This window comes from Candoia aspera, chromosome 4, assembly GCF_035149785.1.
Source record: "Candoia aspera isolate rCanAsp1 chromosome 4, rCanAsp1.hap2, whole genome shotgun sequence".
NCBI classification, from domain to species: Eukaryota; Metazoa; Chordata; class Lepidosauria; order Squamata; family Boidae; genus Candoia; species Candoia aspera.
Genome location: NC_086156.1, coordinates 8,210,601 through 8,224,111, shown reverse-complemented (window position 1 = coordinate 8,224,111; position 13,511 = coordinate 8,210,601).

The window sequence follows — 13,511 nt, the reverse complement described above, 5'->3', positions numbered from 1 at the left end:
CCATGGTATATGGTGGCGGAGGGTTGAGATGTCATGGTCAGCGGTGACCGGCTTAGTTCTAAGTATGCCGTTGGACTGGCCCTTTGTTCTGGCTCTTGGGTTCAGTGCCTGTTCTGCAGGCTTGGTTTGGCTCCCGCAGACATGTTTGTTTCTGAAATTGACTAACCCATGTCTGGCTTAAAAGCTGTAACCGGTGTTTTGCAACTTTAAGATGTCCGGACTTCAACTCCCAGAATTCCCCAGCCAGCATGGAGTCCGGACATCTTAAAGTTGCTAAGGGTGAGAAACGCTGGCTGTAACTAAAACTATAATTGCTGAGCTCTTGCAGTTTTGAAGCCTGTGTGCTGGGGACTGCTTTTCCCAACAGTCACAGCCCTGAGGGAGTCCTTGACTGCTCACTTTGTCCCTTCACATAACATTGTTTACAGCTCTCCTGCTGATTCTCCACAGCCCAACCTCTCTCCAACTCCAGTTTTTCAGCAACGCTTATCCAGTGGCTGCATCTTGGCTGCACAAATATCTGGATGGTAGCCAAGCCTCGTTGGGCACAGAGTGGTGGGCGGCAGTATTGCAACCAAAACGCTCCCCATGACCCGGGTTCGATCCCAGTGGAAGCTGGATTCTCGGGTAGCCGGCTCAGGTCGACAGCTTTCCACCCTTCCGAGGTCAGTAAAATGAGTAGCCAGCTTGCTGGGGAAGGTGACGACTGGGGAGGGCAATGGCAAACCACCCCACTACAGTCTGCCAAGAAAATGTCATGAAAGCGGCATCCCCCCAAAGGGTCAGACATGACTCACTGCTTGCACAGGGGACCTTTCACCTTTCAGCCAAGATCCTGTATGCAAAAAACTCTTTGCTGCCATCCAGCAGTAGAATAGTTGAGCAGAAGACTTGCAATTATAAGAAATTTAGAAAATCACTCAATGTTACAGTGGGAAAGAAAAATGTTGGATAGATGGAGTAACCCAAATGCTTTACAAGCCAACTGGAAAAGGCTTTTTGGTGGATGGTATTAGGAAGGGATGGATTTTCAGGCAAGAGAACCACCAATCATGCCCCTTAAATTAACTTGTGCATTAAAGTGATAAGGGTGGCCGCACAGTCAGGCCTTGCTCTGGATTGCAGTAAGGACATATGGGGGTAACATGATTTCCTGCCAGCTTTGGTATGGGAGGGGCGCATGGCAAGGCAACTGTATGGATCCAATCTAAGATAAGCGCTTAGGAATCAGAGGCATGCAAAGCTAAAATGTCATCGTGAAAGGCCTTTTACAATGAGAAGATCTTTACACAGCATTGGCTGAGAGAAAGAAAGGATAGCCCATTCATCTCTTAGAAAAAGACTGAACCAAATTACTGCCCCAGAAATCTTTTATTCAATACTTCATTCAAGGGTATCACTTGAACATCTATCACTGCTGTTAATTTCTGCAGTGAAGGCATGTTGTTGCCCATTGGGTCATGGACAGCATCTTCCCTTGAAAGGTTCCTCATAATCTGAAACAATAATATTTTACTATACACAGTTGCACTGTCTGCAGGGAATTCCATTCTATACCCTACCCATATGTGGTCATATCTTTAGCATTGGGCATTGCAGTGTGGGCAACCAGGCTGCCCAGAGTAAGAGAGCATTTTATGGTTGTTTGACCATAAATATGGACTTAAATCCCTTTGAAAGAAACCCAGAAAGAACTTAAAGTAAATCCTTTAACTGGTAGGAACATGGAAGGCTCATACTGAATCATAGTTTTGAGGCAGTATACATCTTTAATTTGTAATACACTAATAACTTTTGTATACAATCAATGGAACTTGGTTGCCTGGTCAAATTAAACTAAACTTTGCTGGAATGTTACAGTCTTGTACGCATACAGGATAACAAAGTACAGGAAAGATGAGCGATGGCTGAACCCAGTTTTACTTGTTTCTTTGCTTGTTTTTGTCTTTTGTATGCTGCCCGCTCCTGAAAGCTCTGCATTTTTTGAAGGTAGTTAGATGATTATTGCATTCTAGTATTGGTAACCAGGGATATTAGCCATGTATGCCTCTCTCCCTTCTCTACTGTAGGTGAAAGATACGATTTTGTGAATTTCACCCAGTAGTATTTCGCCTATTTGCATTAGGCTCCAGATAATCCCAAGCAAAGCCTGAATTTTTCAGATCTAATGTCAAGCCTTGGGTCAGCCTTCCCAGGTAAACCAGACAGGAAACACAACCTGATGAGCCAATTCTACTTTATTGTAAGGCTCCATTAACAGAATCTTGCAAGTCTGAAAGTGCAAATCTCCCACAGTTTCTTTTAACAGCCAGATCAATTAGAGTGGATCCTTCCTAAGGTTTTTTCTCTGGCCATTATGCATCTGTGGGCTATGCTCTTTCTTATCTGATCATTCCCTAGGCAGCATCTCTTCCCCCCCATCTCTCAAGGTCGGTGCCACGTACCATTACACCATGTGAGACCGGCAAACTCAGGAAAAAAGAACGACTTGCATTCCTGGAAAGAACTTTATTGCTAGTAGAGCAATGCAACAGAATCTTGAAAGCCTCCCAAAATAATTCTGCACAGCTTCTACCTAGCATAATTTAAGACAGAGACTCTGAGTTCACCTGAGTTTCTTCCTCACACTTCCCCCCTTGGCTGGACTCAAGAATCTCTTCTGGAAAGGTCCTGTTTCCTCCCTTAACAGTCCTGCTGCCTCCTTTGTCTTCCCAAGGTTTGTTCAGCATGCCTTCAGGCCTAGAAGCAGCATCACTTTGACTATTTAGTGACATCCGACGGGAACAAGAAAAAATCGTTCCAATTCCACACGCAAGTTGGTCCTCTTTTTCCTGCAGGGAATATTTTGGTTGAATCAGTGCTATCCAACAGTGTTTCTCAACCTTGGTGACTTTAGGATGTGTGGACTTCAACTCCCAGAGTTCTGGGCGTTGAAGTCCACACACCTTAAAGCCGCCAAGGCTGAGAAACATTCCTATCTAGAATAGTATCTGGAAACAACCTCAAATCGGCCCATTAACTCTCTCCTTACTGGAAGTCAGACATCCTATTTTTTTTTTTAATGAATAGCTCTTTTTATGCACTTAAGGTTTCCACCTCTTAGGTGCTTAATTTCTCTTACTGATTTGCTTATTCCTTGCCTTGGAAGAGACCCAAAACTCTTAAATGAAGTAGTTCCATAACAACTGGGCACCTCTGGTTTCTCCACCGGATATTTAAACTATAAGGAAATGCATGTTCAGATAACAAACATGTTGAGATGTTTCAGCGCATGTCTTTTGGCTCATGTTTCATTACTTTTGGTCTTCATTGGCAAGAAATGGAAAGCGATCCCAGATTGCTGGAAACAGCCACGGATTCTTGCCTCAGCACAGGATGAGCTTGGACATGATCAAACTCGTGACAAGCAAGTTACATTTCCCTTCTTCAAGCTATATCAAGACTCTGCAGGGCAAAGCTCTGATTAAGATTCAGAGCTTTAGATTCAGACGTACAACACTGACTTAGGTTTATGTTCCCTAGTTACTTTCTTTTTAAGTCAGCTATTGCAGGCAGAAGATCAAAAGGCATTTTTGTTAATGATTGACCCCTCTCCACAAACTTCTTTCTTCTCTGCGAGAAAACCCAGATAACTCAACATCTTATATGCTCCTGTGAAATCGAATGTTTTTTCCATGCCAGAGACACAGAAAAATCCATGGTTTTCCTGGGTGGAGCTATCCATACTTACATAGACAAATGATACATTACAGCTAGTGCTTGACTTTTGATCATAGTTGGGACTGGACCTTCTGCCATTAAGCGAGGTGGTTGTTAAGTGAGTCATGCCTGATTTTATGACCTTTTTGCCTTGGTTGTTAAGCGAATCACTGCAACTGTTAAATGAATCATGTGCTTGTTAAGCAAATCCGGCTTCCCCAATTGACTTTGCTTGTCAGAAGCCAACTGGGCAGGTCGCAAATGGCAATCCCCAGGAAGCTGCAACCATCGTAAATACATGCCAGTTGCCAAGCGCATGAAATTTGATCGGGACCACAGGGACGCTGCAACAGTTGTAAGTATGAGGACTGGTTGCAAGTCCCTTTGTTGTAACTTTAAACAGTTGCTAAGCAAATGGTCGTAAGTCAAGGAGTACCAGTACTGAAATCCTTACAAAGCACCTTATTTTATCTGCCAGTCACTCAGATTTCCAATTAGTTTTTTCTTTTTTCTACACAATGTATTTTGATTTGAAATATACTGTTAGACAAATATTACCATTGCTTCCCCCATTTTCTATTTTTGGAAATCCAGTTTGACTGGTTTGATCTTGGTATGCATGTACAGTGAGTGAGTGAATCTTCCATCTATACAACTTAATTTAATTGGCAAATACTTCCCAAAAAACCAGGATTTTAAAATTGTACATAATGTGAAAAAAATGGCATCCTATACCCAGAGCAAAGAGCAAATTGAGATGGACTGCTCTGGTAGGATAAGTCCATTTTGCGGAAGGTTATGGTGGAAAATAAATCAAACAGTTCTGATTTGCATTTCATTTCTTTTTAGTGGTTTTGGAATAGTTTTATTAGCTGAACTACAGGTAGTCCTTGCTTAACAATGACAATTGGCACAAGAATTTCGGTTGCTAAGAGAAGTGGTCATTAAGCGAATCTGACCCGATTTTACGACCTTTTTGTGGTGGTTGATAAGCGAATCACTGTGACCATTAAGCAAACCACATGGTTGTTAAGCGAATCACGTGGTTCCCCATTGGTTTTGCTTTCCAGACGCTAGCTGGGAAGATTGAAAATGGCGATCATGGGACCACAGGATGCTGTGGCTGTCATAAATGCGAACTGGTTGCCAAGCGCCCAAATCATGATCACGTGACTGTGGGGATGCTGTGATGGTTGTAAGTGAGGACTGATCACAAGTTGATTTTTTCAGCACCATCTGAACCATCACTAAATGAATGGTTGTTAAGCGAGGACTACCTGTAGTCACTACTTTGCTGTACCTGCTAATCCTTCCATGCTTCTGTCCCACTGAGAGGGGTAGTAGTGGTTAAGGTGTTGGCCTAGAAACCAGGAGACTGAGTTTGAGGCCTGCCTTAGGCATGAAAGCTGGCTGGGTGAGAGCCAGTCACTCTCTCAGCCCAATCTACCTCACAGGGTTGTTGTGGGTAAAATAGGAGGCAGGAAAATTAGGTATGCTTGCTGCCTTGAGTTGACCTGTCTCCTCTCTCTCTCTCTCCATATATATACACGTACACACACACACTATACACAGACACACACACACACACACGCCCATATATATATATGGGCGCATATAACACCTTTGCTACGCGAGCTGCACTGGGTGCCAGTTTGCTTCCGGGTCCAATTCAAGGTGTTGGTTATCACCGTTAAAGCCCTACAGGGCATGGGGCCAGGCTACCCGAGGGACCGCCTCTTCCCCGTTACATCTACCCACCCCACCCGATCTTGCAAAGAGGGCATGCTGAGGATCCTGTCGGTAAGAGAATTCCACCTGGCGGGGTCCAGGAGGCGGGCCTTCTCTGCAGTAGTGCCCGCCCTTTGGAACACCTTGCCCCCGGAGGTGAGGCTAGCCCCATCGCTCCTGGCCTTTCGGAGAAACTTGAAGACCTGGCTCTGCCAGCTGGCCTGGGGCGGGGAGAAGAGGAGCCATGCCTGGGGTTGGCTAGTGACTTGAAGAACCCCTTCCACGTGAAGACTGAATGAGATATAGCCATCTGGACTTCATTTTTATCTATATTATTAATAATATGTAATTTTATAATGTATTTTATATATTTATTGTTTTATTGAGGATTTTGTCGTAAACCGCCCAGAGTCCCTCCAGTGGGAGGAGATGGGTGGTGACAAATTTGATAAATAAATAAACATAGTATATAGTGTGTGTGTGTGTATATATATATTTAAAAGGTGGGATAAAAATTATTATCATTATCATCGTCAATCCAGGGAACTCCAAGCTAATATTTTTATAGGTTTGTTCTAAGAATAGGTACTATATACTTTAGGGGTTAAGAACATTCTTTATGTGAAGAAGGACTGCCAGACCTGAGTTGTCATGATCCGGACAATTGTTAGGTGGCAGCAAAGGATCTGGGACTTCCTTGCCTCCTTGCAGCCATCTCATTCCAACTTTTGCAGTCCGGTTCTGGCAGCCCTATGTCTTATCTCTTGGTAGGCTCGGGAAAAAAAAAAAAAGCTTAAATCCTTGAAATCCAATTCAGTCATGGTTTATGCTAGATTAAATAAATTGTCAGGCTTGATACAAGACAACTTCTGCTGCAAAATACGTTGAGGATGGGAATGAAAACTATTTGTCTGTCACAACGAGATTGCTATATATGCCCTGCAGAACGTTCATTTGGCGCAGTACTTGACTCAAGGTCATCTGTGGGATTTACCAAATGATACCAAACTTACCTAGTTAAGCTGTGCAAAAATAGAATAAAAGAAACAAAACTAAAGAAAAAAAGAATGCCCAGGTCAAATGTTAACTTTTCTCCAGCAACAATATTGTACTCCCTTGAATCAGAAAGTGTGTATTCTTTGTTCCTTAATAATAATTTGACATTGATTAGCTATTCATTTAATCTTTTCCCATTGATGGCTTGTTTTCACCCTGTTTTCTTTATTTTTAAGTCTATTTCTAGTTCCATTTGGATTTTTGAGGGAACAAAAAAGAAAGGGGGCAATTAAAAAGATAGTTCTATCTCTGCAAGTGTGCAGATTTCTGTCATACTTTCTATATAATTAATTGATCAACATCCCCCGCACAGCTGTGAATAAGAAAAGCTGCCTCTGTTTTATTTGTCAACATCCTGAAAGTTCTTACGTGAGTAGTAATCAGATCTGCTCTAAACAAAATATTTGCCATTTCCTTTAATATTAACTTCAACAAACCAGATGACCACTAGATGGCATGACAGTAATGTAAACAAACCCCACCCCTACCTCTCTGCTGCCATCTGTAGTTTCCAGAGTTTTTAGCGCAGATCTGATAATACTCCCATATTCCTGTAAGTTCATATAAAGGTATGGGAAGTAAAGGACAACAGTTTTGTACAGATGAGCTGTACCTGTGTGGGATACAGTGGGCTCAGATATTGTACTAATCTAGTTCATTTTAGCTATGATTTGTTGAACAAAACATGACGACTAGCTTCACATGTCCTGGTAACAGTAATCATAGTTTAGGAAAGCATGGTGATTGCATTCCCCATAACATTAAGTCAAAACCCGAGCAACTACACTTTGGTTTAATAGCGCTATGCAAACCTACCCAGCAAAGTATGTCATTGCAGTGTTACTCTTTTTACAATCACATTTATTACATCATCTTCCTGATGTTCGTCCCAGTGGGTTGCAGGATCTGCTAGTTTGTGCTGTGCTTGCCATTTTACATAGTCTGGGGCATCTACGGTTGAGCTTTGCAAGGCAGGGATCTTTCATTTCATCAAGCCAGCACATTTCCAATCATCCTTTTGGCCGATAACCTTCTACAGGACGTTTAGTTCTGAAACTTTGCTTTCTATGGATTTGTCGGTGTTACATAGTACCTGACCATACCATTGCAGGCACAATTCCCACATACCCACTACTTCTAAAAACGTAACTCTGTTCAAAATTGATTTCCGTATTATCCCCGTTACAAATTAAGAATTTTACCTATGGGGCTTAAATGACACATGGATCCACGCATACCTAATCATTAGGCAGTTTGTTCTGGGGTGACCAGTGTTATGCAGACCAGAGAAAGGGAATATGAAATAGCAAGCCCAAGGAAATTAAAGACATGAGACGAAAGGAAATACTGTTTAGCTAAATGCTTTTTACACCATTCCTCTCCGTACTTTTCTGTCCTTGCAAACTGTCCTTGCTTCCACTCCATCTTTACTAGCTTCACTCATTGCCTTTTGTTCTTAAAATTTGTCTGTCTGTCTATCTATCTATCCCCGCCCATCTCCTCCCGTCGGAGGACTCTGGGAGGTTTACAACAATCGATTAAAACCATCACAATAAATACAAAGAGTAAAATACAGTAAAGAATAATATAAATAGAAGTAAAAATAAAGAATCCAAGTGGTGATTTACCTCTTTTATTTATTTAGGCTTTCATAAACTCCAGCCACACCTTTCCTGGTCTTCCCCTTCCTCTCAACCCCTTCCCTCTTCCTTCATATGTTTGTTGTGTATTTCAGTCTCTACACTGTGTGACCAATTTTCAGATGCGTACTCCACGTATGTTACACTGTTTTTTAATTTTTGTGGACTGCCTGGTATCAGTGATAGGTAAAGGTTTTAGATGGAAGGAAGGGTAACTCTCAAGATGGACTGTTAACTCTAGTTCCCACACAGCTTGGAAGATGGAGAGCCCTTAAGGCAGTGTTTTTCAACCTCAGCAACTTGTTTGTTTGTTTTGTTTATTGTATTTTTCCACTGCCCATCTCGAAAACGACTGTGGCCTTCAACCCCCAGAATTCCCGAGACAGCACAGTCCAACACAGGTGAAACTTACTTCCTTCCTTCCTTCCTTCCTTCCTTCCTTCCTTCCTTCCTTCCTTCCTTCCTTCCTTCCTCCCTTCCTCCCTTCCTCCCTTCCTCCCTTCCTCCCTCCCTTCCTCCCTTCCTTCCTTCCTTCCTTCCTTCTGCCTTTCATTCAGGACTCAAGGCAGCATGTGTAATGCTCTCTCCAGTTTTTCCTACAACCACCATGCTGTGAGGTAGGCTGAGCATGGCTGGCTGGGGAATTCTGGGAGTTGAAGTCCACACAGCTTAAACTTGCTGAGGTTGAGAAACACTACCTTAAGGCATCATGAGCTATAGCCAGTTGCTGACTTTTGCTAGAAACATACAAAAACTCATTTTGTTTACTTCTTAATGTGGCAGATTCAAATGAGAAGACTCAAATTGGACCCATTCTGCTATAGTCGTTGTGGATCTTCATAGTTCGGTTTGACTTTCTGTCTAATTCACTTCTGATTCCTAGACCAAATCTTCGGAACTGGGGTACCTTGCACCACAACCTAGATAGCAAATTATGAGTTGAAACCATCCAGACAACTGCTGGTTGGCAGCAAACAATTGGAGTAATTTTGTTTATCATTTCTGCCATCTAGTGGTTGCCTGGATTTCTGCACCCAGAGCTGCTTGCCCTAATGCATTTTACCACAAGATGTGATGCCCGCAACCAGCTTTGCTGGCTTCAAAAAAAGGATTGGACCAGTTCATGGAAGTCCTGGGGCTCGATGGCTCTTAGCCTTGATGGGGCTGTCCGTGAAGGCCATCTGCTGGGAGACATGGGCTTCCTTGGGCAGTTGGTTGGCCCCTGTGAAAACAGGCTGCTGGGCTAGATGGTCCAGGGGCCTGATCCAGCAGGGCACTGCTTATGTGCTTGATACGTGTACAGCACTTTGTAATGTGAGAATGGCACAACTTTTCCTCCCCTTCGCTACTTTCAGCACATGCACTTAAGGATCGAAAGAAGGCGTAGATATGAGGCTGCATGTGTAGTTCGCCCCTCTCTCAGGTTTGCTTCTTCTGTTTCAAGCATCCCCAGGAGCCAAACCATCAGTCAGCCAAGAAATTCCTCCGAGCATCAAAAGCACTTTTAATTCAGCGAGGGAAGGACCAGTTGCAAAAGCCAAATGGAGAAACTGCGGATCCAGCATGTCTGAGTGTGAGCATCATCATGACTTGGCTTTGCAAGGTTGTTGTTTAAAAACAAAAACCAATGTCTTCTAAAGGTGCACAAAATAAATCAAATGGACAAAGGAGGTTCTAATTCTGTATTACAAATGCAACATCTGAAGTTGGGTGATTTTTTCCCTAAGATTTTGCAAATGCTGTTTATTTGAAACCAGACTTTTCCTTGTTGCAAAGTGGAATAATTGGGGGCCATCAGGAGGCTCTCGTTGAGGGCTTATTTAGGTGTGAGGTTGTGACAGAGCTGGTGGAGAAATTAGCATTGCCACAAGCCACGTGGAAAAGGAGTGAGGCAAGTACCACAGAGGCTAAATTACATGATAAGCAAATTGTGTGTTGTCTTCTGGTCTCTGATTTTATTTAACACACACTGATCTACTCAGGATTGGGAACCCCATGTGTGGGAAGAAGAACATCTCAACCAATGTCATGTAAATTTCCTGAAATACTGGAGCTCTGTAGAGAGGCAATGAGTCTAAAATATCTCCACAATTATAAAAGCTAAATAATATTTTTTTAATCCATTCAATTGTGTCCAATTCTCAGACACTGCCTGGACAAGTCCTTGCAGTTTTCTTGGCAAGGTTTTTGGAAGTGGTTTGCCCTTGCCTCCTTCCTAGGGCTGAGAGAAAGTGGCTGGCCCAAGGTTACCCAGCTGGCTTTGTGCCTAAGGCAGGACTAGAACTCTCATACCATGCCTGATTGGCTCTTGGACTGAGAGAGAGGGACTGGCCCAAGGTCACCCAGCTGGCTTTGTGCCTAAGGCGGGACTAGAATTCATGGTCTCCAGGTTTATGGCCTGATGCCTTAACCACTAGACCAGACTGGCTCCCTGTTCCTAGCCAATCCTAAAAGTTGGCAAAATTTGAAAAATAAAATAAAATGAAGTAGAGAGTGGAATAAAAATCAGCAAATAAAAGAATCCAGAATGAACAGCAACAAGAACAACAACAAGCTGTAAAAATGAGGCAAAGCTAGAAGACCAAGGCTGGGTAATTGAAGCCATTAAAGAAGAGCATGGACTTTACCCACTGCTTCAAGGATAACAGTGGTAATTTCGCCTGAACACATCTGTGCAAAGGGGATGTTGTCATTTGAATACCACCTGTTTTCTTTCCAGCTCATTTTGGAAATGAGAAGCCCTGGAGGAAGATTTCTTAGAGTAAATGGTGGTCTTTCACATGCTGCTCTCCTCAGCAGTGCATCCCCTGAGTATCCCTAAACCGTGGTCAGGTTTCCAGGGTCCACCTTTGGAAACTCACTGCTAGATTATTTCTAGCTCTCATCCCGCCTGAGTTCATGTGGCAGGCTGAAGTTCTCTTCTCCTGAAGAACCTCTGTCATCTGAGGTAGTAGTAGGAAACGTCATTTACCCCATGCCTTCTCCTTCCCATTTACCCCCTTCCAATGGCCGCCACTCCACCAGCTTGCCAGCCAGACTTTTTTTTTTTTATCCATTCAATCCTGTCCAATTCTCAGAGACTGCCTGGACAAGCCCCTGCAGTTTTCTTGGCAAGGTTTTCTAGAAGTGGTTTGCCATTGCCTCCTTCCTAGGGCTGAGAGAGAGTGACTGGCCCAAGGTCACCTTAACTGCTACGCCAAACTGGCTCTCAAATAGTAATAGTAGTAATGATAAGTCACAGCCCAATCCACCTCACAGAGTTGAGTTATTTATAAAAAAAATAATAAAGGTGGGATAAAAAATCTTTTAAAAAAGTTCCAAAATGGACTGAATGGGGGGAACAACAGGCTGAGGTTCTTTTGCTCATTGGAAACTAGATTTGGGAATTGGGATTCAGACATTTTGGATGAGGTTGCGTGTCCACCAAAAGCAGGTGCGCAGCCTTGGGGTATTCCTTGGACCTCAGGTGTCACTAGGTTCACAGATGATGGGTGTGGCCAACAGTGCATTTGCACAATTGTGGCTAGTGTACCAGGTGTGGCTGTTCCTGACCCAGCTGGATGTGGCAGTAATTATTATCCTCAGCTTGGATACATCCTTTCTTAACTATTGCAGCACATGCTTTGTGAAACTTCCCTCGAAAAGCGAAGTGAAGGCAGAACTCTTGCGAAACGTAGCAGAGAGGCTGCCCTGCTTGCCAGTTGTTTTCCAGGCACAATTTAAGGTGCTTAGGTTCAAACCGACATAGCACTTGGAGGGAAGATGTCTGGTGACTGACTCCCATTTTTTAATTAACTCCTGGAAGAGAGGCCCCTAGACAAGCTAGCTCTTCCTATTTACTCTTGCAAGTTGTGAGGTAACAAACTTCCCACTCTAATGATAACCATGATTATAATTAGATAATGATTCCCCACTTTTATCTAAGCCGGCCTTTCTCAGCCTTTTGACCCTGGAGGAATCCTTGAAATATTTTTCAGGCCTCGGGGAACCCCTGCACAGTCAGGCTTAAATATAGGCCAGAAGTTACAAAATTATTCTATTCGTTTCCTGGGTAGGCCTGTCTATATGCATTAACAGGGTTCTTAAACTGAAAATAAAGAATGAAACTTGCCTCTTCAATGTGAAGGTGCAGAATTTGAAATAATTTTTTAAATCACTCGTGATCTCCCAGGGAACCCCTAGTGACCTCTCATGGAAACCTTGGGTGCCACAGAACCCTGGTTGAGAAACCCTGGTCTAAGCAACATGGGGGGGGGGGGTTGAAGGACTATAAACTTGTCCAATGAAAGCAACCCCACTGTGAGACAATTCCATGGAATTTCCTCCACTGCTACGTTGGCTCACTGCACAGGAGGAATCTCTGATGCTGTATGTACTGGATTTTCATTAATAAACTCTTATTATTAATTGTAATCATCATGGTGTCTTCAGTGTACACTCCTTTTGATATCTGACCTGCAAATTCTAAATTAGCCAGCCACCAGGAAACCTCATGATTGTAAGCTATGATGGGAAGTTTTTAAAAAGCATCCCGGAAAAAGGTAGTGGGAAACCATTTCTGTCCTGTTGCTAAGCAAATAACTTGGATGAACGCATGTAGTCCCCAGGAGTCAAGTCTGACTCGAAGGAGTCATCACCTTTTATCAACTTTTAAAGGTCTTTAGGGCTTAGGATCTGTCTAGCCCAGTGTGTCTCAACCTTGGCCAGAGCTGGCTGGGGAATTCTGGAAGTTGAAGTCCACCCATCTTAAAGTGGACAAGGTTGAGACACACTGGGCTAGCCAAAGCACTGTCTCCTCTTGCTAACCAGCTTGAGCATCAAGATCTTCCATAAAGGGCCCCCGCTGTCAGAGGTTCATCTGGCACGTGAGAAAAGGTTTCTACTGCGACCTTCCCAGGTGCTGTGATGTTCTGCCTTGGAGATGCATTTGGGTCTTCGTTTTTAGAGAAACTATAAAGGGACATCTCTTTAGTACAGGCTTTTAACTGACTATTGCTGTTAGTACTCTTTTAATTTATGTTTTTGAACATTTTACAGTTGGTAGTTTATACTAGTATATAAACTAGATGCAGACTAAATAAATAAGCAGAATTAAGAGGTGGGAAATCTTCATGTACATTTGGCGTTGTCACCATCTCTCAGCTTGCTTTGCCACACAGAATTGTTCAGAGGATATGGAAGAGAAGGATTAGGGAGATACCTTAGGGCCGTGTTTCTCAGCCTCAGCAAGTTTAAGATGGGTGGACTTCAACTTCCAGAATTGGGGAATGGCTGGGGAATTCTGGGAGTTGAAGTCCACCCATCTTAAACTTGCTGAGGTTGAGAAACACTGCTTTAGAGCACAGTGAGCTGGTAAGGTGTAGTAAAGATGTTGGACCAGGACTGGGA